Source organism: Portunus trituberculatus, chromosome 44, assembly GCF_017591435.1.
Source record: "Portunus trituberculatus isolate SZX2019 chromosome 44, ASM1759143v1, whole genome shotgun sequence".
In the NCBI taxonomy this organism is placed as follows: domain Eukaryota; kingdom Metazoa; phylum Arthropoda; class Malacostraca; order Decapoda; family Portunidae; genus Portunus; species Portunus trituberculatus.
Window position 1 is genome coordinate 26378719 of NC_059298.1, and position 26157 is coordinate 26404875.

At 39.3% G+C, this 26157-nt stretch overlaps 2 long non-coding RNA genes across 4 annotated transcripts; one reads left to right on the forward strand and one right to left on the reverse strand.

The window, feature by feature from the left end:
• The first annotated feature begins 1207 nt into the window (after positions 1 to 1207).
• LOC123518875 lies at positions 1208 to 4369 on the forward strand. Its single transcript, XR_006678905.1, has 4 exons — positions 1208 to 1268; positions 1485 to 1606; positions 3418 to 3576; positions 4032 to 4369. It is a non-coding gene; the product is annotated as an uncharacterized LOC123518875 (long non-coding RNA).
• Positions 4370 to 6486: 2117 nt separating this feature from the next.
• LOC123518942 lies at positions 6487 to 21189 on the reverse strand. 3 transcript variants are annotated; one of them, XR_006678929.1, is made up of 5 exons: positions 21128 to 21189; positions 11716 to 11786; positions 10082 to 10176; positions 9358 to 9564; positions 6487 to 7576 (listed from the first exon to the last, which is right to left on the reverse strand). It is a non-coding gene; the product is annotated as an uncharacterized LOC123518942 (long non-coding RNA). The 3 variants fall into 3 exon arrangements; XR_006678928.1 differs by lacking the exon at positions 6487 to 7576 and adding an exon at positions 8604 to 8858; XR_006678930.1 differs by lacking the exon at positions 6487 to 7576 and adding an exon at positions 8604 to 8858 and having other exon boundaries at positions 21081 to 21151.
• Between the last annotated feature and the right edge of the window lie 4968 nt (positions 21190 to 26157).

Here is a 26157-nt window from a genome sequence, read left to right on the forward strand (position 1 = left end):
TGAGTATATAGATCGAGATGTTTCAGTATTTCCATGTCTTGTGTTTTGGGAGCATTTTGAGGGGTTGTGTGGTGTTTTGAGTGTTTTTAGGATAATTTTGAGTGTTTTAAGCTGTGTGGGTGTGTGTTAGAAGTCTTTTGGATGTGTGTGTGGGGGTGATATTGGGTGTTTCTAGAGTTTTAAGTGTGTTTGGGGCCTATTTTGAGGGGTTGCATGGCTTTTTGAGCGTGGTAAGGGATGATATTAAGTGTTGTAAGTGGTTTGAGTGTGGAGGTGATTTTGGTTTGTATTGGATGTTTCTAGTGAGTTTTAAGTGTGTCTTGGTGCATTTTGAGGTGTTGCATGGTGTTTTGAGTGTTTTATGTTAGTTTTGAGTGTTTAAAATGGTTTGGGTGTGTGGGCCGGGTGATTTTGACGTGTTGTGTGTGTTTTGATGCCTTTAGAGGTGTTGCTTTGGTTTATGAGTGTTTTGATTTAATTTTGAGTGGTTTGTGTTTGTATTTGGGTGGTTCAGGATGATTTTGGCGTATAATGGATATTTCTAGTGAGTTTTAGGTGTATTTGGGGACACTTTGAGGTATTATGTGGTGTTTTGAGTGTGTTTGGGATTAGTTTTGAGTGTGTTAAGGGGTTTGGGTGTGCACCAATATATATATATATATATATATATATATATATATATATATATATATATATATATATATATATATATATATATATATATATATATATATATATATATATATATATATATATATATATATATATATATATATATATATATATATATATATATATATATATATATATATATATATATATATATATATATATATATATATATATATATATATATATATATATATATATATATATATATATATATATATATATATATATATATATATATATATATATATATATATATATATATATATATATATATATATATATATATATATATATATATATATATATATATATATATATATATATATATATATATATATATATATATATATATATATATATATATATATATAATATTAATAACATTCTTATAAATAAGAACTATATAGTATACTATTTGTGATTTGTAACTTATGCTAATCTACAATCTGTATTCATGTGGAATCGTTAAAGCGGAACCGGTTCCAAGAATTGGAATTGGTTCCTACCTAGCTCTACACGTCAGTATCTCAGGAGGCGTTGCGGGAGGAGGTTCAGTGTGCGCGTGTGTGGGCGCATGGGAGTCATTGTAGTGCAAGGTATTGTTAATTAGTCATTGTCACGTTATGTATTATTTCTTTTAAATGCTATTGTTTTGTTGTGGGATAACAAGTGTTTGGTGTTCTTGTTGCTTGTATATATATATATTTTTTTTTTTTCGTATTTCATTCGATTTTATAAACATTTCACATTATTTGATAATTATTTTCTTAATTTAGTTCTCGTCTGCTTATTGATCCATCCATTTTCCATAGGGCAGCATCTACGTGTAATTATTAAAGGAATTACTGCAGTCCGTCATAGCAGCCAGTGCTAAGGAGGCGCTGCCTCCATGTTAGTGGTGGTTGGAGTAGCAGGTAGAGCGTCGGTCTCACAGGTACCGTGGCTCGTTTCTAGTTTTCTTTTACATTATATTAATGGTAGCTGCTTACTTTTTCTTGCGTTGTAATCTAATATTTCGTTTGTTAATAAAAAGCAAGCAAATCCGAGCTGGTGCAGCAAAGTAACGTATTGAGATTAGTTCAGTAAATGCCCTGTATGGTTCCACTTGGATGTTTTGTCACGACCCAAGGTGTCTTTGCAACGATAGTCTTGTTAATGTTTCGTTGGGATTTTACATGAGTGACGCATATTCACTTTAATGATATAAGATGAAGCATAGAGAGTATTCCGTCCATGTGTCCGCCCACTTAGTCGTGAGTTTCCAAGATTCATGGGTTTGAGAAATGACACCTTGAAGCAGCGTTTTCGCGGTGCTTACCTATCCACAGGTGAGTGAAGGAAGTTGTTGCAGTGCATGGTTAATTCTGTGAGGCCGAGGCTGTTGTGTACTAGCGTATTATGGGCCAAGGATGATCCTGACTACACTTTTTTGCACTCAGTTTGTTTTGTTGAGGCGTGAAGACTATGAGGGAGATGGGTATGTTAGGTTGGGGAAGGATGACAGTCATGTGAATTTCAAAGTTCATGTGAATCAGGCTAAGTGATTTTAGAATGGTGTGACATATGTAATCTATCAATGGTAGTCTGGTCTCTGACTGTGTTGGCCGCAGGAAAGTTTGCTGTCCATCGTAATGCCAAGAGTTTTGGCTGCCAGAACCACGTCTGGCACAGGCTACTCAAAGAGGATATGGGAATGGTGCTTGGGCGGTGGGAGGGTCGAAATGAACGACTATGGTATTTTGCTTGTCGGTGGTAGAGTGGCCGTCAGGCCCCCGTCCAGGCCGGGGGCTTGTTAATGGTTGTTTAGTGTTATATATATTTTTTTTTTTCATGGCCTATAGCGCCTGTAGACATACTTGAGGAGTATACGTGGGAAGCGCTGTTCAGCTTCCCCCCATTAGGCGCATGCAATTTTATTTATAGTGGTACCCATATTAGGGTCCATATCACCACCCGTGCGCATCTTTGGTGTAACCACCTAGAACCTGGGTATCATGGTGACATGAAGGTAACTTTAAACCACTAGACAAATGTCATAGCTTCAAAGCGGTATGTGATGGGATTCGAACCTACGCGTGGATGTCTGCCCAATCCCACGCTCACCATCTAAAGGCCGTTTCACACCGGAGATGACGCACACGACGCACTAGAGTCAGGCCGACTTTGGTTGCTATGGGTATGTTCACACCGGGCGTGATGCTATAGTCGAGAGTTCCTGGCGTGGAGGAGGAGGAGGAGGAGGAGGAGGAGTTATTAATGTTATTTTTAGCCTTGAATAATAAGAGGAAAAGGAATTGGGTATATCAAGCAAATATGAAACGACTGGAATGTGGTGAATATTATCATCTTATTCAAGAGCTAGAAATGGATGAAGGAAATTTAGACAACATTTCAGACTGACTCCAGCTCAGTTCTGTGAAGTTCTATCATTCAATGAACATGATAATAAGAAGCAAGGCATCAATTACAGGAAATCCATTAGTTCACGATGAGGAGGATGTACTGTACATCGCTGCTATGAAATGCCTCACGCAAGCTGTTAGCTTTCAATGGTGTCTTCAAATTTCGAGTAATAGTTTGAGATTATGAAAAAGCCTCGCCATCATTTTCCAGTCGCTTTTTACAGGCTCTTGTGGAAGTTGTTAGTGTTCTTGTCATCTACCTTTTTAACAGGGTGCAGTAGGTGTTCAGTGTTCAAAGGTGTTTTCATGTTGTGGACAATTTTTTTTTTTTTTTTCCCAACAGGCTGTGGGTGAAGTTATAGAGCCAATCGGAAAAACACATGGACGAGGATGAAGAGATGGAAGAGAAAATACATGGCAGAGAGAGAAGGAACCAAGGCGGATGAAGAAAAACGAGGAAGACGTAATTTCCAATGGGGAACTCTGGGGAAGGAATTAACAGGTGGGTGAAGAGGAAGGACAAAACCTATTAAATATAAAGTGTCCCAACCTTTTTTGTCCATCTGCGTCAATCAGTTCATCTGTTCGGATTTTCCCCTTTATAAAGTAACAAGGGAAAGTAGATCATTTCGACCAAATTGTAGCATATGTATGTACGTCTGTATTCAGAAGCTTTGCTCTCACCACAACTATTTTCAAAGGCCACAGAGATGATTGGCGATGTTTTCTAAAGTGTTGATCATGTAGAAATCTTGTCAATCTTCTTGAACCACAAAAACGCCGAAAAAAAAACATGTAAATTCAAATAACTTTTGAGAGTGGTGAAACACAAAAATGTGTGAGAATACGAGCCATTGTCACTACTAAATGCTATCGTGACAAATTATTTATTTGTATTTAAGTATTAAGAATTCAACTCACATTACTGGTGGTAAATGATTATTTTTCCCTTTCTAGCTCTCACCCTATAAAATACTGATGGAAATAAAACGAGGACAAGATAGCGGAAGAAAACGCATTAGATAGAACTCTCAGAAATCAAAAGGAGGAGAATACCTTTTTTTCTGGTGTAATTGATATGTTTATTGTTTATTTTTCCTTACACTGATTCAATCCTCACGCTCTTCACATTATGCCAACATACCACAACTTAGACGTTTTTTTTCTGCGGTTCCATTATTTAGCGTTTATATTTCTAGCTGGGATTAATCACCAAGGATAATCTGTAGGGATTGATATTGTTCTGGTACTGTACATGTATATAGTCCATTTTTAATTATCTCATCCCCATCAGCATTTTGGATGCTACTTTAGCGTGAGGTCTTACATGTACGAAGTGTGTATCGCTAGAATGAATATATGGAAATATGTTTATTTTTACTTTTCTTCCACATCTATTTGAGTCATCCCTTGGATATGTGTACAAATTAAGTGTTTATCGCTAAAATAAATGTATGGAAATGTGTGATATCCATGAAGGAGGGATAATGCAGCGGTAGACCTCACGCTAAAGTACCACCGCATTTTGTTTATACATATATTTTGTTTACATAAGTCCCCGTATAGTGAGAGGATCAAAAGGTGTCTTTACTCAAGCTACTTCGGAATCGGCCACGGTTACAGCTAAGTATAAGAAGTGTGTGCAAGTTACAAGTGAAGAAAAGAAAGGTGTGATTTCTCATTATTTTATTTTTCTTTTACACATGGTGATCTGTGTAGAGAGAGAGAGAGAGAGAGAGAGAGAGAGAGAGAGAGAGAGAGAGAGAGAGAGAGAGAGAGAGAGAGAGAGAGAGAGAGAGAGAGAGAGAGAGAGAGAGAGAGAGAGAGAGAGAGAGAGAGAGAGAGAGAGAGAGAGAGAGAGAGAGAGAGAGAGAGAGAGAGAGAGAGAATGGATGAGAGGAGGACCATCGGTTGGGATGGCTATAAGGAGACAAGGCAGGAGGCTAAAAGCAAGATCCAAGAAGCGATTTTGGGCAGAGAGACAGAGAGGGCAGCAGTGTAAGATTCCTAGTGTTCAAAAGGGATGAGATACAACTTAGCTGGGAAAGAGAAAGAATAATTTACAACAGGTTCCTTGAGAGGTTGTACAAGACCAAGCAGCAAGCAGGACATAGTGAAACCAGAATGAAAGAGAACCTGGGGGAAGAGGATGTTCATATGAAGTTTGGAACATTAGGAAATTAAAGGATGGACTTCATTGGTGAGTGGCATTTTGACTTAGTCGTAATGACTGAGACACACCAGAGGGATGACAGTGAGTATGTGATGATTAGAAAGGGATGGAAAGTTTAGGACAGTAGGAGGAGGAGTAGCTTTCGTGTATAGGAAGGATTGATGAGGATGGAACAGTTGACATTGTCTCAGACATGCTAGTGCTGGAGTGCAAGTTGTATGGAAGAGATGAAAGGAATGCAAAAAGGTTTAAAGAAGAAAGTTGAGGTTAAGGGATGCAGGATTAGAGAATTTCCAGGTAGACCTAAGTGAGAAGGGTTGGGAAGATGAAATCTTGAATGGTGTGGATGAAATGAATGATAATTTTAATGAGAATGGGAGGAATGCAGCAGTAAGGTTTATTATGACTTGACTTCTTTTACGAGGGAGGTATCAAGACACTTGCTCCCTAATTTTGGCTAATGCTTTTCTTGTATTGTAGAGAACCAGCACTCAAGTGGGCTTTTTTTTTACATATTTTGTTGCCCTTGACTAGCCCTCTCTCCCACATAAAAACAAGATAGGATATGTGAGAACAAGTGCCAGGAAGCATACATGTAAGGTCATGGTGGAACAAAGAGGTTAGGGATGCCAGGAGAGAAAGAGATTGAATAGTGTGTAGACAGTTGAGGAGGAATAGACAGAGGCAAAGAGGCAGAAAGTGAATACCAGAATGCATGGACAGCATATGTGAGGCAGCAGCAAGTGACAAAGTGAAAGATAATGGATGCTAAGAGTAGGTGAGAGAGATGCAGGAATCAATCCCTAGAGAAAAAAGTGTGGAACGAGGTAAAGAATGGTATAGATTATCGAAGGGTGAGGAGATGCCTGAATGTGGAAAGCATGATGGTGAATGGGGCAGTGGTGACGGGTAAGGAAGAAATGAGAAGTTTTGGGACGATATTGGAGGTGTAGGTGAGGTACTTGATGTAAGAGAAGGGTATATGATGGAGAGGCAGAGATGAAGTGGAGAAATGTGTGAGAAGGCAAAAGAATGGGAAGGCAGCAGGACCAGATGAGATACCATAGAGATGTTCAAAAATAGAAAATTTGTGATCAATAGGATTGAATGAACTGGATTGTTGGGTGAAGAACAGAATAAGAATAGAATGGTTTTTGTGTGATTAGGAGAGCTGAAGATAAAAAAATGTTTGTGATGAATGAATTGATTGAGAGAAGGAAGGATGTTAGGAAATTATACTTAGCTTTTCTGGATATAGAGAAGCACATGACAGGGTGAATAGAAGAATGTTAAAGCAGTCTTAGAAAAGATTAGAGGAGTGCAGAGATAGTTGGCATGTGGGCAAAAGGGCTAGATACAGACTAAAGGATAAAGAAACAGACTGGGTAAAGAGTGAAAAAGTAGTTAAGAAAGGTTGTATACTGTCACCAACCTTCTTTAATTTACATACAGAGGAACTGGCTGCCAGAATGAGAAGGATGAATGCAGAAGTAAGGGGTAGGGAAATGATGTGTGTTCTTGTATGCTCCAAAGTCTGTTGTAGATGGGTATAGAAGAGACTTTAGAGTTTTAGAGTTTAATTTAGCAATCGGAAAAAGCAAGAAATGATTGTGAGAAGGTCAGATGATGAGAGAAACTCCATGTGGGGAGACTGGGAGAGACTGAGGTGCAACAGACTGATAAATACAAGTGTCTGGGAATGTGGACAAGTCCAAATGGCTGTGTGAAAGTGAAGAATGAAAAGATGAGCTTGGTGAACCAGCCGATAGGCCAACTAGGAACTGCAGCACACAAATATGACATACTGCAAGAAGTTTTGGAAGAGCGTGGCTGTTGCATGGAATGAAAATGAAGTTAAGTTACAAGTAGTAGGACAGAATAGTAGCTAGTGGGGCACTTAATGCACCAGGGTATGCAGTGATAAAGGCGTTGAGTGGGGAGACATGGAATGGAGTACTTTCAGAGAGAGGCATGTAAAAGCAACATTGAGATTCAAGGCTAGGTTATATAGCAAAAGTGAACTAAGAATAGTTAGGAAGGTGTTTCTATGGAAGGTTAGGAATAGCAGGTGTGGGAAGAAGCGTATCAGGATGGTAGTGAAGAGTGGTCTGAAAATGAGATGCCTATACTAGCTGCTGTGAGAAATGGCAGACAGGGCGTGGAAACCAGTGGTGCCACATCTCCACAGATCACCGGCAGGGCGTGGAAACCAGTGGTGCCACATCTTCACAGATCACCGGCCCACTTTCTCTCTCTCTCGAAAGATGTACCTATATTGATGATGTAATTAACTGCCTTGAAGCAGAGGATCCATAATGATAACATGTGCCTGCAATGCAAAGAATTCCGCTGATGATGTGGTAAAGGAAACGGCCATCTCGTCCTCCCTAGTTCATATGCTACTTTTATGACTAGGAGAAATGAAACCTTAATACAGAAATCAGAGATGCACCAATTTATATAGAAACACAAAGGCAGAAAGAAAGACCAAGGCAGAAGTTACATAGGTTGAGCGGAGTTAGAGAAAGAAGTAGCTGGTGATAATGGCAACACAGGGGAAATCCCCTTGCCACACACCCTACAGGTGATTTCCCAATGTGGCAAGCATAGTTGGGCATTTCAATGAGTTAAGGGGAGGCATGTTGAGAGTGACTGAAGCATGATTGTTAGAAATGGAGAGAATCTAGAGTGGGATGTAAGGAAATGTAAATCAAGATAAAAATAAAATGAAAAGTATGGGACTGAGTGAATGGAGGAATAAGATGGAGCAGAAGAGTACTTTTAGAGTGGTATGATGGCAGCCTCAGTGGTGACCTTCTCTTCTGAGCTAGAGCACAGTACATGGATGTGATTGACAGGAGTTAACATAGTCTGAGTCCCCCCAGCAAAACATGCCATGGGAGGACAAGACAGTGGAGCATGTGATTGCTAGAGTGTGTGAAGTATGCCAGAGAGAAATAAGATGATGCAAGTGGTGCTGAGGGAATTGGGAATGACAGGGTGGAGAAGACAGGAAGGAAATAATTGTGTTGCTGGGACTAGAACAGTAGGTGGAGAGATGAATGAAAGGATGACTAAAGCTGTGAAGGACTTCATGGTGAGAATGTGGTGTGCTTGATGTAGGAATCAGTAGTAAGAAAGATGGTGTCTGGTGCATGTTTTGCTGTGTTTTTCTTTTGTCCCTACAGGAGCTGCCAATATGCTAAGGCCTGCCTCAGGAGAAATCCTGAACAACCTGTAGCATCAAGATCAAGGAGAAGGTAACAACCTGGAGGTAAATGACACCAAGGTAACACAGTGAAGGAAGTGGTAGAAGCAGTCAAGGCAACTGAAGGCAAGATGATGAGTGTGGCTGTGGTGGGGTTCCTGCAGGCCACACGAGGAGCACAGTTTGAGAGTGTAGAGACAAACGGGGAGGATCTGCAACAGCAAGGATGGACAGATAAAATGATAATGGTGAAATGGTTAAGGAGTTTGTGGAGATGAAGTCATCCTGCAGTCCAGCCAAGCAAAGCCTCCAGAAGTCCTCCCAGGGCTTCCCTAGGCCGTGAAGACCAGCTGAGCCTTCAGAGGCCCTCCCAGAGCCTCCCTAGATTTTATGTGAAGAAGACCTGCTGAGTATCCTTGGTTAGACATAGCTTGGATCTCTGGTAATATCTATTACTACTTGTTTATTTTGTATTTAGTGATGGTAAATGTTAGTTGTATATTAAAAAAAAAAAAAAAAAGCATAGCATATGGTGATGTAATTCAGCCATTCATTTCCACAATAGTGAAGGGGAAGGACCCTCAAACCCTCAAAAGATTTCTGGTACAATTTGCACATAGAGCTCCCGTCCCTCCCATAAAGCAGGGAGGGTCAGGGTCTGTAAAGTCCCACCCTCCCCAACCATCTCAGGGGAAGGGACAGGGCCTCTTATGAGCAATTCAGTCTATTTTTGAGACTCCTTCCTCCCTTCACCTTTGCAAATAAAGTTTTTATTTATTTATTTTATTTTATTCTTTATTTCCTTATTTATTTATTATAATTTTTTTTTATAAGTAAACATTATAAATACTGAAATTCTTATTCTTTCAACAATACAAGCAATTTCTGAAGTTTATACATACCTTTCCAAGGAGAAGTAGGATATTGTTGTGGCACTTGATGCTGGGCTAACGTGTGACCCACTCCAACACCTCTTAAGGCATCAACTCCTGCTGCCATGCTATATCCACTTCTCGGCACTGATCACCTAACCTTCCAGCTCCCTAGGTTTGAAAGAGACTGTTGGCTGCATCAGGTAGCAGACAGCCCTTCACTCTTCTGCATCAATCCTGCAAGCAAATAGAACTCCTTAGTGATAAACTCTGGAAAATCAACAGAACCTATACACAATAAGCGAAGCAGTATTTAAAGTATGATAATATATTTATATCACAAACATCAGCTATCTATCTCATTAGCAGACCAGCAATTCCACACACCGACTAATTCATTCATACTCAAATCAACAATAATTATTTATTTACAACAGTCTCACATAGAGTAGCTCAGATATCACATCATACACAGAAACTGCACCTCTCACACCCCCTTTGTGTCATTGTTTGTGCTGTCACTAACACCTCCTCTGTGTCACTGTTTGTGCTGTCACTCTCCTGAACCTCAGCTTGTGGATGGAATTGAGGAATGGAAAATAATGAGAAATTAAATTATCAGAATGAGCTGAAAAATTATGACCGACTTAATGAGAATGATAAAGTAATAAATTAATGGGAAGATGGAAAGAAAACTAAATGAAAAATAAGATAAACAAAACTAACATCACCTAACTTAACCACCACTACTGACCTCTAAAGAAACCAGCAAGGATGACTTCAGTTTTCAGTCTCCACCTCCTCTAGGGTTACAGAGCATCTTACATTGAAGTTGCAGTCAAAAGAGTTCTGTGGCAAATTTCAAGGTCAGACATTATACTGTAGTAGCAGTAGTAGTATATAAATAATTAAGGATAAACTCCGTGAACAGAAGCTACAAACAAACACAAGCACACGTTTGCACTCATTTTACAGGCAGATCTGGATAGGATTTGGGAGTGGAGCAAGAGGTGGGAGATGGAATTTAATCTGAGCAAAAGTAATGTAATGGAGATGGGGAAGAGTGGAAGACGGCCAAGAGGGTCATACAAGATGGGTGAAGGAGTAGTGTTGAAAAAGGTGGAAAAGGATTTAGGAGTGATAATACAAGACCATGGACAGTTTGAGGCTCATATTGACAAGATGTTTGGAGAAACATATAATTTGATTAGAAATATTGGATTAGCCTTTCATTATATGGATAAAGATATGATGAAGAAATTAATTAGTACGGTAATTAGACCAAGATTGGAATATGCTGGGATGGTTTGGTCCCCTTAAAAAAAGAAGCATATAAGGAAGTTGGAGAGATTGCAGAGAATGGCAACAAAAATGGTACCGGAATTGGCAGAAATGACCTATGAGGAGAGATTAAAAGAAATGAATTTGCTTACCTTAGAACAAAGAAGAGAAAGAGGAGATTTAATACAGGTTTATAAACTGTTGAACAGTTTGGATGAAGTGGATAATGAACAAATGATGTTGAGAGAGGAAAATTTAAATAGAACTACAAGATCGCATAGTAAAAAGATAGCCAAGGGAATATGCTTGAAGGATGTGAAGAAATATAGTTTCCCACAGAGATGTGTGGAGGTATGGAATAGTTTGAGTGAGGAGGTGGTGTCAGCGAGGAATGTGCATAGTTTTAAAGGAAAGTTGGATGTGTGTAGATATGGAGACAGGCCCTGTAAAATTACAACTAGGTGAATACAAGGTGAACACACACACACACACACACACACACACACACACACACACACACACACACACACAACTATCAAAAAAAAGGATAGCATTCAATTACATGGATAAGAGTATGATGAAAAAGATCATAACCACTTTGATCAGACCCAGACTTGAATATGCAGAGTGGTGTGGTCTCCACACATGCAGAAGGATATCAAGAAACTAGAAAGAATCCATAGGACAGCTACAAAGATGGTGCCAGATGAAGGATATTACCTATGAAGAAAGACTGAAGGAAATGGGAGTACCAACTTTGAAAGATATAAGAGAGAGAGAGATCTAATAACAATGTATAAGATAGTAAACCATATGGAAAAGATAGACAGATAAGACCTGGTAACACTTACAGATGGAGATACATAGACGAGAAGACACTCCAAGATCATGAAAAGTCAATGTTTGAGGAACATTAAGTTTAGTTTTACTGATAGGACAGTGGACATCTGGAATGGCCTGAGTAAAGAGATAGTAATAGCAGAAAATGTGCATACATTTAAGGAAAAGTCAGATAAAAGTATATATGGAGACACTCAAAAGTATATATGGAGTCCCACTCAAACCATGTATATACAACTAGGTACATATACACACAAATACGCATACCTGTTAGACATAAGTTAATAAAAGTCAATTCTTGTCTGTATTTGATGACTGGCACTGTTGCACTGCAATTCCTTTGAGCATGAAAAGAAATAAACTCATTAATAAAACTTCCACCGAGACAGCTTCATGTTGACTTTGTACACTGAATAAACAAAACAATATAATAATGTATGTTAGTTTGGAAGGAGAAGAATGCAAAATGAGAGAAGGATCTTGAGAGAATAATATACTATGTGGTGAAAGGCAAGTTGAAGTGGTGTGGGTGTGTGGAAAGCAAGGAAAAAATTAGAGAAACATCTAACAAAATAAAGGGTGCAATGAAAGATAAGCTTGTATTGGGTGTGAATGGGGAAGGCAAAGAAAGATGAAATGTGATCTTTCTAAAATTTCTGATTGGAGCAGAGAAAAATTAACAGAGTTCAACACCTCAAAAGCTCAATTCCTCCACCTATCAACTCGACCTAACCTTCCACACAACCATTCACTCTTAATGACAATCAACTGTCCCTCTCTTCTGCACCAAATATCCTTTAACTATAATCTAAATCAGATAATACTCCAAAGACTCTCTGGAGATTTTGTGGTATCAAATATTTCAAATATGTTTTCCCCATTCATTTTATTAAATTAATTCATTACAAAATCTACGGACAGTCTTTGGATTATTTTCGACTTGGTACAGTGTCACAGAAGATTTGCGAGCCATTTTCATCCCCTCTTCAGTTTCATAGAATATTTATGGGTCACTTTCACCTCCCCTCTTCAGTACTACCTAGGACATGCTGGGCAGGTAAGATACTGTGTCAAATTAATGCAGTAAAATGCTTGCAGGAAAAAGCAACTTTCAATCCTCTAATAGGCAGGAGGGCTGGTCCAAATAGTGTCAGCACTGGGTCTAAAGGCTTTCTACTCCTCCTCTAGCTGTAACCATAACAGACATTAGTGGTGACACTCATCTAGCTGCCTCTTGTCAAGGAGTCTTGAAACTTACTCATTCTAGGGTTGCATGTCCTTTCACAAGCTGGAAGAGTTGGATATAATCTTTAATTCTTTATCCCCTTAAAAAGTAAACCTTGAATGTCTCATACATACCATATCAAAGTAAAAATAATTGCGCAAGTGCAATAATAGAATAACATCAACAAGCAGTAATATATTCCAAGCCTCAGCATCAGATCAAGACTAAAGAACAAAAGCTCATCAGTTAATTCCTTAGCGTTCAATTGCTTCTTTCCTGCTTCTCATGTCACTGCCACCATCACCACCACTACTAGCACCACCATCAGGCAATACAGTGGAGACTCAATACTCGAACTTAATTCATTACAAATGGCTGTTCGAGTATTAAAAAGTTCAACTATTGATACCTATAAATCAGGTAATTCGTTCCAGCCATTGCTAAACCCAAATTTAGAAAAAAGTAGTGGTTTAATTTTGCAGGCACCACTAGCACTGATGCACAGAAGCAGGGTTAGCCTGTCTTTGATGGGCTCGTGACCTGGCAAACATTTCTCTTCCTTTGTTATATAGGTCCTGTTTGGTAGTTTGTTTGTTTTTTAAACAGGCCAGTTTCATCACAATTAAAGATCTGTTGTGGGTTTAAGCACTCCTTATCCACAAATTTCTTAAATTCAGGCACAAATTTCTCAGCGGCAACTCTGTCAGCACTTGTGGCCTGGCCGTGCCTCACAACGGAATTAGTTCTAGTTCTTTTCTTGAAATTCCCAAACCACCCCTTACTTGCTTTAAAATCATCATTGCAGTAAGATGTAGTATTGGAAATAAGATCAAGATGTAGCAGCCTAGCCTTCGCACAAATTGTGCCCTCTGACAAAGAATCACTAGCTATCTGCTTTTCGTTTATCCAAACAATCAACAATTTCTTCATTTCTTCCATTTCCGCAGGTCGCTTAAACTGCCTTTTCACACCAATCGCCACATCAGCAAGAAAAATATTCAAATACTTAAAAAGCAAGATTTTCTATTGATGATAAATGTAACTACTATGAAGTTTAATGAGCTTATTTTCTTTCTAATTTAAAGTAAGTTACTTTAACATAACTTACACAACTAAATTAATAGTCTTACTTATGATTTAATGTATATTAAGCCATGATTTTAATTAACATTGGCCAAACTTAAAACAAGAAAACGAGCTCATACAACTGAAATGGATATCAGTGCATAAAAGGATTAATACAAAAAAGAAAAATCTACCTAAATAAAATCATTCTGATTAAATTCTCTAAGCATTACACCATTATTGTTCATATGTTCTCCTTGTGTTCCTACATGTGCACTTTTATCACCAACTCGAGTCCTTTCCACGCTCTCTCACAATTTTCTTAAGTATATTATGCTTCCTCTTATTCTCCCTATCTGCTCTCCTTCACCCATGATAATCATGTACACTAGAGCAACTGGTGCAACACCCTACTCGTATTCCTGACCATCATGGAGATACGCCCAACATTCTTGATCTTTTCCTTACCTCTAATCCTTCTGCTTATGCTGTTACCCTATCTTCTCCATTGGGCTCCTCCGATCAATCTCATTTCTGTATCTTGTCCTATTTCTCCAATCCCTCTTCAGGATCCCTCAAATTGGAGGTGCCTCTGGCATTTTGCCTCTGCCAGTTATGGGGACCTGAGGAGGTATTATGCTGATTTTCCCTGAAATGATTACTGTTTCTGCGTCAGAGACCCATCTCTGTGTGCTGAACGCATAACACGGGTGATAAGTGTCTGGCATGGAGGCGTACATTCCTCAATTTTTCTCAAACTAAATCTTCTAAACCTTGATTTAACACAGCCTGTTCTCATGCTATACATGATAGAGAAGTTGCCCACAAAAGGTAATTGAGCTTTCCATCACCTGAATCTCATGCACTAGGTAGGTGGGGGCGCCCATCATCCACCACCTAGTGTTTGTTGCTTCACTCAGGTAACAAACATGAGGTGTACCTTAAATAGTTTATAGTATATCTGTAAGCTATTTTCACGCTGGGTGGTAACCTTACAACCAACCCCACCCTGTGGGTGGTTGGCCTCTCCCAGGGTGTGAGGTCATAAAACTTTGCCCGAGCTATTCTCTACATTCCTCCTTCTTTTCTCTCTTTTCTATTTCATAGGAGTGGGTTTGCAGAGATTCCACAGTCGTGCATCCGACCTTCAGTCTCTGTGCCACTTCTCCTCCCTCTGGTTGATGCGACCCAGAACTTTTTTTTTTTTTTTTCTTCTTCTTTCCCTTTCTTTCTCGCAATCCCACGTTGTGTAGGCAGGACAAAGGGATGAATGGTGGCAGCGATTTTTTCCTTCTTTTCTTTTGCCACTGCTACTGTCAGGTCCCCCATGTAATTGGCGACCTGGGGTATACCATAATAATTGCCTTGCCTGGTGTTGCGGCTCCTCCAGGTGGACCTTTTATTCCGCTGTGTTTTCTCTTTTTTATGGAGTTTCATTTTATTTAATTTTCCTCATTACCCTTAGTGGTGATGTTCACCCTAATCCCGGTCCTCGTAATAACTGTTGTAAGGCCTTATACATTAATATTCGGGGCCTAAAGGCCAACTTGCAAGACGTTGCAGTTGCGTCCTCCAAATATGATATAATTTTTGTTCAGAGACTCTTGTTTCGAGCTTCAGGCATGTTTCTGAGATTCTGATTCCTAATTTCAAGAGGCCTCTTCTTCTGAGGCGTGATTCTATCCCTAGAGCTCGGGGGATGTGTATATACTTACGTCCAGCATGCAGCGCTTCACGCATTACCAAATTTGAGTGTGGCTGTCATGAAATGATGCTGGTTAAAATTTGCAGTCGTTTTAATAACTACTATATCTTCTCTGTATATAGAAATCCCGATCTTGATGATTCTATTTATGACTGTTTGCTAAATTCTATGGCATCTATTCAAGAATCAGACCCTAAAGCTTCCTTTGTTTTTGTTGGTGATGTTAATGCACATCATCAGGATTGGTTGAACTCCGTTTCTCAAACAAATCAACATGGTCGGGCTGCTCTAGATTTTAGTAACCTCACCGGTTGTGAGCAGATCGTTCATAGCCCAACTCACGTCTCGGGTAATTGCCTTGATCTTCTTTTACAGACGCCCCCTCTGCAGTAACTTTGCAGGTCGTCCCTCCCCTTGGTAGCACAGACCACTCTGGCTTGTCTTTCAATATTCAAACTTCATTTCCTATTCCGGACGAGCCAATATCGCGGAAAGTATTTCTAAAGTCACGAGCCAATTGGACTGGTGTCATTGCCGATTTTAACAACATTGTATGGCGGGAAATTTTACATTCTGATAGTCCAATTGATTCCCTTAACAGTGTTTTACTTAACATTAGTGAAAGAAGAATTCCTTCTAAAATAATTCGAAGTCGTCGCAAGGACAGTGCCTGGTTTAATGATGACTGCAGGCGTGCTCAGCGTGGAAAACAGGTTGCTTATTGTGAATGGTCCCGACTGCGTTCACCTGAATCATGGGAAAATTACGTTCGTCTGCGTTTATTTGCCCAACGTACATATTCTAGCGCACAGGATGAGTACAATGAACACCTTAAAAATGTTCTGATTGGCACCTCCCAACCACACTCATGGTGGTCAGCTTTAAAGCAATCACTCTTTGGTGTGGACTCAAGTTTACCTCCTCTGTCATGTACTGACGGTTCAATCTGCCATAATTCTAAGGACAAAGCCAATCTTTTAGCTTCCGTTTTAACTCGAAACAAAGTGATGAAGAGTTTGATCTGCCGTCTTGTCCCCAGGACATTAAATTACACTCCATTGCCTTTAAGTCCTCCGAAATCTTAAGATATCTTAATGAGTTAGACTCATTCGGGGGTTGTGATCCTTTGGGTTTTCTGCCTCTTTTTTACAAAAAGATTGCTTCTCCTCTCGCTCCAAAATTGGCAGTTATTTTTAGAGCTCTTTTTCGTAAGGGTTCTTTTCCGGTATGCTGGCGTACTGCAAATGTTACCCCTATTCCAAAGGGATCTTCATCCTCCATTCACCCCGGTGACTATAGACCCATTTCCATAACCCCGGTGTTATCTAAGATTTTTGAGCGCCTGCTGCCAAGCGTCTCAATCGTTTTTAGATATTAATAATTTGTTGCCATCTAGTCAGTTTGGTTTTAGAAAAGGTCTCAGTACTTCTGATGCTCTCGTTTGCATAACGCACGACATGCAAGCTGCCCTTGATGCTGGTCATGAATCTAGAGTAATTTCACTTGATTTTAGTTCTGCATTTGATCGTGTTAATCATAGAGCCCTTTTATCGAAAGTTAGATCTATTGGTATTGGTGGCCGCGTCCATCAAGTTCTGTCAGAGTTCCTAACGAGTCGAAGGCAGCGTGTGACTGTTGATGGCTGCCTTAGTTCTTTTAGTCCAGTTGTATCCGGTGTTCCGCAGGGAAGTGTTCTGGGACCTCTTCTTTTATTATTTATACATCTGACATGTGGTGTGGGATTGAATCTAATATGGTTGCTTATGCTGATGACACCACTATATATGCGACAATTCCTTCCCCACAGGATAGGCAGAGAGTCGCTAATGTACTCACTCAAGATGTTTCAAGGATTCTGTCATGGTGTGATCGGTGGGGTATGAAACTGAACCCGAGTAAATCCCATAGTATGGTTATTAGCAGATCAAGGACACCTTTCCCAGTTCACCCTGATATTGTTGTCAACGAAGTACCTATTCCTAATTGTTCGTCTCTGAAGTTACTCGAGTCACCCTTGATCCCAAACTTACTTTTGAGTTGCACTTGCGTTCACTTGCATCATCAGTCTCATGTAAAGTTGGTTTGTTACGCAAATGTAGGCGGATATATTCCTCTGATGATATTGTAAGAAATTGCTTTTACTCTTTCATACTGCCTCATTTTGAATATTGTCACTCTGTGTGGATCTCTGCAGCAGAGTCTCACTTAAAGCTTTTAGATAGAGCATTCAACCAGATTAAATTTCTTCTTCCTAATCTTGAGATTAATCTTCGGCATCGTCGTTTGGTTGGATCATTGTCCTATTTCTTCAAAATCATGTCTAATTCCAACCACCCGTTGCATTGTCATTTGCCTGCCCCTTCACTACCAGCACGTGCTACAAGACAATCCTTGATCATGAATGACCGTTCCTTGTCTGTGAATCGATGTAATACTTCACAATTTTCCCGGTGTTTTATCCCAGTATCTGCTAGACTCTGGAATACAATTCCCAACGAGATTGTTAATTCTAGTAACATTGAAGCATTTAAAAACGTGTGAATACCTTTCTTCTCTCTGAACTCACTACCTCTTAGATCTCTACCAATCTTCCTATTCTGTTGTTCATTCCTGTTACTTCCTTTCACTTATCGGTGAGGTGCCGCCCACTGGGCCTTTGGGTTTATGCAGTTATGCTTTCCAGTGGGTCGCCTTCATTGACCTCATAATAATAATAATAATAATAATTATCCTCTTCTTCATTGATACTCAATTGTCTCCCTCTTCCACACTGAATATCCTCAGTCTGTCCTTTACTCATAATCCTAACTGGAAACTTTACATCTCATCTCTTGCTAAAATAGCTTCTATGAAGTTAGGCGTTCTGCAGCATCTCCACCAGTTTTTCTCCTCCCTCCAACTGCTAATGTTATACAAGGGCCTTATTCATCAATGTATGGAGTACTCTTCGCATGTTTGGGGGGGTTTACGCTCACAGTTTTATTAGATAGGGTGGAATAAAAAGCTTTTTGTCGCATCAATTTCCCTCCTCTGACTGACTGTCTTCAGCCTTTTTCTCACTGCCAAAATGTTGTATCTCTTTTCTATGTTTTATTGGTATTTTCATGGTAACTGTTCTACTGATTTTGCTAACTGCATGCCTCCACTCCTCCTGTGGCCTCGCTGCACAAGGCTTTCTTTTTCCTCTCACCCCTATTCTGTCAACTCCCTAATGCAAGAGTCAACCAGTATTCTTAATCATTCATACCTTTCTCTGGTAAACTCTGCAACTCCCTGCCTGCTTCTGTATTTCCATCTTCCTACGATTTGACTTCTTTTAAGAGGGAAGCTTCAAGACATTTGTCCCTTACTTCTGGATAACTCTTATGATCTGTAAGGGAACTGGCAACCCAGTAACTCTTATGATCTTTAAGGGAACTGGCAACCCAGTTGAGTTTTTTTTTTTTTTTTTTTTTTTTTTTTTTTTTTTGCCCTTGGCAAGTTTCCTCCCCTGCATAAAAAGAAAAAAAAGACTCATCACATTCACATTGCTTTCACTCTTTCCCATATCAAGCTCCTCTATTTTCAGTCCCCTGCCTTTGTTATACAGCAAGCGCTCAGTGTCTCATGAGACACTGACTTTCTCAGGGTCTCTGCATGATACCCACAATGGTCACACTCATGACCTTCACTTCCAATGACTTTAGGGCATCCACCACATTCTTCACAGTCTCCTATTTCTACGACATACTCTAGGCCATTTCCTCCTCCTTAGATGGTAAACATCCAGTCCCACATGCTGGCTACTGCTTTTTCCACTCTTCCTGATGTTGGTGATCTTCATACCACTAAAGCTGGTGCAGATGATCCCTCTCATCTTGTACTTGAACTGGTTAGACATCTTCACCATGGTGTTGCCAATAAACCTAATTGGTGTCTTCTTTTTTTATGCCTTATCTTTTTGGGTCTACTGTCTTGGTCTTGGCTGGTGTGGTCTTGCTCTAAGACTGGACATCATGTTTACTGGGCTGGGATTTGGCTACTCTTTTTTCCTTTCTGTCTGGTTGCTGTTCTCTATCTTCTCATTATTCTCTTCTATCTATATACTCTTCTTCTCTCTGCCACATCTCTACTACTCATTTCACGGAGAGTGAGTCATTGTTTTTCGCGAATATCTTCCAAACTAATGAATTGATCGGAATGGTACTTTGACACTGTGTACAAGACACCTTCCGCTAATTTTTGGTCATACTAAGCATTGCCAAATGGTGTTAGTAAAAGCGTTTACTCTTGACGTTTAAAGCCGAAGTCACATGAGTCGCCAGAACTAACGTACACAATCGAACGTGGAGGGGAAGATAGTGGGAGAGTGGGAGGAGGAGGGGGGAAGCAAGCAGGAGAGAGGAACGTAGGGAGGAATGGGATGGGGGATTGTAGACGTCCATATGGATAGGTTGGCGAGGCTCGGCAACACCGTATATCTCAAGAGTAAACGCTTTTACTAACATCATTTGGCATTGCTTAGTATGACCAAAAATTAGCGGAAGGTGTCTAGTACACAGTGTCAAAGTATCATTCCGATCAATTCATTAGTTTGAAAGATATTTGCGAAAAACAATGACTCACTCTCCATGAAATGCATAGTAGTGATCTCTAAGCAGAAATAGCTACATCAAGTTGTCAAGACCCATATGAACCTACACAGGATATGTGTAACCAGACCTCATAACCTTCACAAACTACTGCATACACCCTGACAGCCAGGGCTTCACTGCACACACCTCAGAGGCATCTTGTAAAATATATCTTAAAAAAATATCCAAGCAATTCTGAAGAACATCCACACACAATCATCAAAAACAAGCCAATCTCCCTCTCCAATTCCCCATTCAAACATGGAAGTTCAGAATACATTCAAGGTTAGTGTTGTAGGGGGGGTCTGTGGAGGCACAGCCCCCCCCCGGTTAGGTTAGGTTCCGTTAGGTTAGGTTTTGTCCTTAGATTTTTTGGGGATCGCCATATCTCGTCTCTTGGCTCCCCCCCAAAACCTCCGATTTCCCCCAGTCCCCCAAGCTTGTTGGGGGGGAGAATGGGGGAAGGGAGAGGAAAGGGGGGGAGCAGTGGTTCTGTAGTTTTACCCCTCTTGGTAGCGTGGTGGGCTGGTGGCCGAGCGCTCAAGCAGTCAACTATGGAGGCACACTTATGCTGTGGTTGTGGTAAAACTTGGCCACAGAAAGATTGAATGTCAGGGACAGGAGCAGATAACAATAGCCGAATTCCACGGTTTTCGTAACATGAATATAAAATTAATCGCAAAAAGTAACAGAACCAAAGTATTCATAAACCGCCCCACTCCTACTGTCTCACTCCCCGTCAACCTCAAGCCGTCACACAAACTCACCTTCACTCACTCCCACCTTCACACACACTCACTCCCCCTCGGGCCAAGGTGCAGCCTTAGCAGGTTACAGTCATCTTTCAAGTTTTAAACCTAATTAAAAGCTAGCGAACTCAGACCATTAGGTACACAATGGATCCAAGACTCGAACCCTCTTGAAACGTGTTACACAAATCACTTATCTTATTTAGAGTATCAGCGGTACTAACATATATCAAAGTCTTACTTCACTATACACCAAATCGTTCATCTTATCATACCTTTTTTGGTGTTTCTTAACGTCTGGACAACGGGAATTATGTCTAACCTGTTGTAGAAGTCAGAAATTAATGGCGGCTTCTGTTGACGTCTCAGCGGCCGTGTGGTGTGACCGTGGGTGACAGCTATGCCACCTACATGCTTCCTCAGAACTAACCGCGCGAGTTTTGAAACGGTTCCTTTTAGTTGTGATAAAACGACTGACTCACCTCCGTTCCGACTTTAACCGTTGCAGTCGTCTATGAACTAATCCACACCACAATTTCCTTTTCTGTATCTTCCCTCCTCCTCACTGATCTTCTTCCCTGTCACTTCCATCAGTCTCTCAGTCAAGACCTTTTCAATACATTTTATCTGGTGGACCAAGCAAACTTATTCATCTCATGTAACTACTATAAAACATTCCTCCAATTAACACCTTTATATGGAGGTACAATAATTGTCTTCCTCCACTCATTACGTACTTCTCATTGCCAGTTCACAAATTGCAAGCACCCAGTCTATTGACTACATATATTATGCTTCTATACTTTAATTTCAACTCATTTATTCTATTAATGTCTATAGATATGCCACACTTAATTCTTTAGTCACAGTCTATCTCTTACCTGATCCATTCTGCATAATTTTTCATTCATAAAACTGTCAAGTCTCTCCAACACCTACCTAAAATATTGGAGAGGAACTGGGCAGATTCAATAATTATACTGTTTCAGTATCATGTAAAAAAAATAAATAAATAAAAAAAAAAGTGGGATATTGAGACTATGCAAATTAGACTTCATTGTTTATGAGGACGAGATATACTGATATACACATCATGCAAAGATCAGAAATAGTGAGTGAGTGAGTGAGTTATTTAGGTGTGGTAGCCAGGATAAGAATCGCCACAGACAAGGTCATATGACGCTGAGATCATTAATAGAATGTCTTCCTCACAACAAAACACTTAAAGCAACTGTAAATAATAACAATGAATTTTAACCAACTGTAAATAATGAAAAGTAAAGTATCCAAGAACTTAAAAAGCCCCAATATACACATTATATGAGAGTATTAACAGCGCTTTTGATGGGAAGTGATCCAAAAGTATTGCCAAGTACTCCAGTTACATAAGAATTGTCATTACCTTTGGGATGCTTAAATGACCTCAGAATTATTTAAAAGATATAATTACCTTAAAATTATCGTAAAAATTATGAGATTACACTAATCTGAGGTAATTACCTAAAAAATGAGAGCCCTGCCCTTCCATCACCACCTCCTTGCAACCTACATTAATAATTTCATCCTCCTCCTACTTCCTTTCAAATTAATTTATCCACACTGAATTTTTGCTCCGCTTCATACTAAAGTCTTCATCTACTACAGTTAAACCTCATTATTGTATAGTCATATCATGACCATTATGCAAGTAGCCTATAGTAGCTATGCATATTTGAATAGTCTGTAATATTGATAATGATTAGATGTAATGCAAGCAATATTACAAAAGTAATGGATTGATCATAACCACAGTCACTCTTCAAAATGGAATCTATATTCAGTACAACTTTGGACCATACTCTGAAACACTTCTGTGCCCCACCTGGAAGTTACATGCTTTTCTATGGGTTTTTTTTTTATGGTTCTGCGGTAACAGAGCTGAACGCAGCTTTATTTTCTCAGGTGCGACTCTGGTGCAACTGCGACTTTGTAACTATTTTGGCCATTACTCCCAAGAGCGACTTGCGACTTTATGACTTTGTGACTTTGACTTTTTTTCCTGGTGCGACTCCGCTATTTTTTATTTATTTATTTTTTTTTTTATGTAGGAGAGAAGTCAAGCCAAGGTCAACAAAATATACAAAAAAAAAAAAAAAGGCTCACTTGAGTGCTGGTTACAAACTAAACCGTAGGGCAATATCAGAAATATGCTTTAATTAGGCAGAGAAACATATTCATTATTTATTTAGTTAAAACACAGCTTAAACTAATATCTACAGGTCATCTTCCTCCATCTCTTCCTCCTCCTACTCCACCTCCTCCTCCTCCTCCTCCTCCTCCTCCTCCACCTCCTCCTCATCTTCCTCTTCCTTCTCCTCCATGTCCTCCTGGCTCATCTTCTCCAGCCGCGGTATATTCTCAAAAAAAAAAAAAAAAAAAAAAAAAAAAAACGTTTTTGTTTATATTCAAAGTCGCGGCAAAAGTCTCCAAAATTGGCGGTGCAATTTTACTTAATGCAACCATCGAAATTCAAACTGCGGCAAAGTTGCAAAGTCAGAAAGTCTTAATTCGGTGCCACAACTCCCATCACTAGATTCTAGTGAAAGAATAACAACAGTTCTATATTATTAACATGAGAAACAGTCTTTATAAAACAGCTAATCATCTCTGTGGATTAAAAAACGGTCACAGGAAAGTCATTAAAAATATTGTTAACGGACACACAGATACAGTAGCCACACTAATACTTAGTAACAAATTCAAACAATCCATCAGCATGCCAAGAACTCTATGACGCGAGGTAAGTGGTTCAGTGGGCAATGATAGGAAAAACTGCCGCTTGTAGCAAATGGCAGTGCATGTGTCTGTAATTAATGAAAGTATTGAATATTCACATACATTCATGATAATACGAGTATACACTCCAGCATCTAGATCACATTGGAAACTCAACTTTTTTACTGCTATCTCACAAATCTTCCCTAATCATAAACTATTATGACACTTTCCTTATGCAAATAATCTTGGTATGTGTTTTGGTTTATCGCACACTAATCAGCAAGTAATATTGTACGTATAATTTTGTGATCTGACAAGGCTAATGGCTGGCCAGCCTTGATGGAGTTCTCTATTGGGAGATCAAATTCAGACCACTTTTTCTTTTGTAATTCTGAATGGTCAATTGTATCTTTAGTCTCCATCCCTTTTTTGACCGGTTTTATTATTCTCTGTGACATCTCCATTCTTTCCTGCAATACAAAAATAAATATTACATTGTCAAATACATAGAAAATAAACAAATAGAAGAAAACTAAATAGAATAAATTCAAAAAAAATAAAAATAATACATTATTACATGTGTGTGTGTGTGTGTGTGTGTGTGTGTGTGTGTGTGTGTGTTCACTCACTTCTTAGCCTTTATCATTTTCCTAAGTTTATTCTCCTTCATGTCACCTTTTTTTTTAAGCTTTCATTGAATCACTAGCTACGTTATATATAGATTGTACATTGATGTGGGAGCATAAAATATACACACACACACACACTCACTGCTTCACAAGCTTTAGTTGCGATAACTCACTCTACGGAGAAAACATGCCAGGTTTCACTTAATGACACACTCGTACAGGCAGGGAACCTGTAAATGACCTAAATAAGTACATATTGCGGCGGTTCTCACTTATCCATTTTTTCTTATTGCTTAACAACTCTACAATGGCTCACGTGTTTACACTGAAATAGTGAAAACGGGAAGGGTGTACATAAACCAAGTGCAGCATCAAATACAGTAAATTGTGTGCAGGGACAACGTTCAAGGTAGTAGCCATCCATATTACCCAATAGCTACAAATTCATGTGGTACAGCAATCGCTTCTACTAAATTAGGAATTTCTTAAGGAAAATTTGCGAAAGCATCTGTACTTGCGTTGACTGATAAGAAAAATAGTGGAATGATAAATTTGTAGAAAACTAATGAAAGAAGTGGCTGCCACACATGAGATCTTGAGAGAGCAAGACTATAATAGGATCATTATGTATCCTTGCTTTTGCCTCAAGCTGTACAGAGTGCCCATGGTACAAGTACTCCTGACTGCGAGTGGTCTGCTCCAGGATTTCTCAACATGAGCTCTATGGCCCCCCCTCGGGACTATGAATAATTTTCAGGAGCCACAGAACAAAATTAGGAAAATGGGGGGCCACAAGGGCCAGAAGGGGGTCACAGAACTTCCTAAGTTTGCATTGCTCATATAAATTTGATATATACTGTTTTCTTGTCAGGTGTTCTACTGCTTCATTTAGCGAAACTCTTGCAGCCCTGAACCAGTTGCAGGGAGCGCATTGAAAAGCTTTTATGGGCAGATTCTGATTGTACATTAATTCCATATTGTTTAAAATATTTTTTTTGAAGTTCTTAATAGAATTTTCAACCAAAGAATGAAGTAGAGAAGAGTTAAAGACAGTTGATGATTGTGTTTGGATACATAATTGTTATATGCACATTTGTGAATTATCAAATAGAATTTACACCCAAATTATGAAGTTGAAAAGCCATAAATACATATGTTAATTGTGTTGGGAGTCCTTATTGCTAATTGATTTACTAGTGGAGTATTAATTCCAAGTCCATAGCTCTATCCCAACAAGTCATTACTATTTTTATTTTCAAAGATGTAGTAAATTAGGGAGTGGACACGAGAACTCAAACTGCCTTGGATGGGGGCCATGGACTACCAAATAAAAGGTTGAGAAACCCTGGTTTACTCCTCCACTTATTGTAGTGTGTCATATCTGTATGTATTGGTGTCTTTCTGGCTTAATGGTTGTTAGCTTCATTCTGTCCCTTGCAATTTACCTCCCTCCTCCCTTCCCCATCCTTATTCACTGTAGCTGTTGGCTGGTCATGGGCTGTATCATGAATGGATTGAGGATGCAATGATTATATTAGTTACACAGAATTACTGCTCTGTTGTCTAACCTCCACCATTATCTTCATGTGATTCTCACATTGAATTTTTTCAATGTTTTGAATCTGCAAGCACACTCACAGTTTTATTAGACAGGATGGAATCAAAAGCTTTTCATCTCATCAACTGCCCTCCTCTGACTGACTGTCTTCAGTCTTTTTCACCACTGAAATGTTGCATCTCTTGCTATCTTTCGCTATTCTCATGCTAACTGCTCTACTGATCTTGCTAATTACTTGTCTCCCCTCCTCCTGTCGCCTGGCTGCACAAGACTTTCTTCTTCCGTTTACCCCTATTCTGTCCAATTCTCTAATGCAAGAGTTAACTAGTATTCTCAATCATTCATACCTTTCTGTGGTAAACTCTGGAACTTCTTGCCTGCTTCTGTATTTCCATTTTCTTTTAAGAG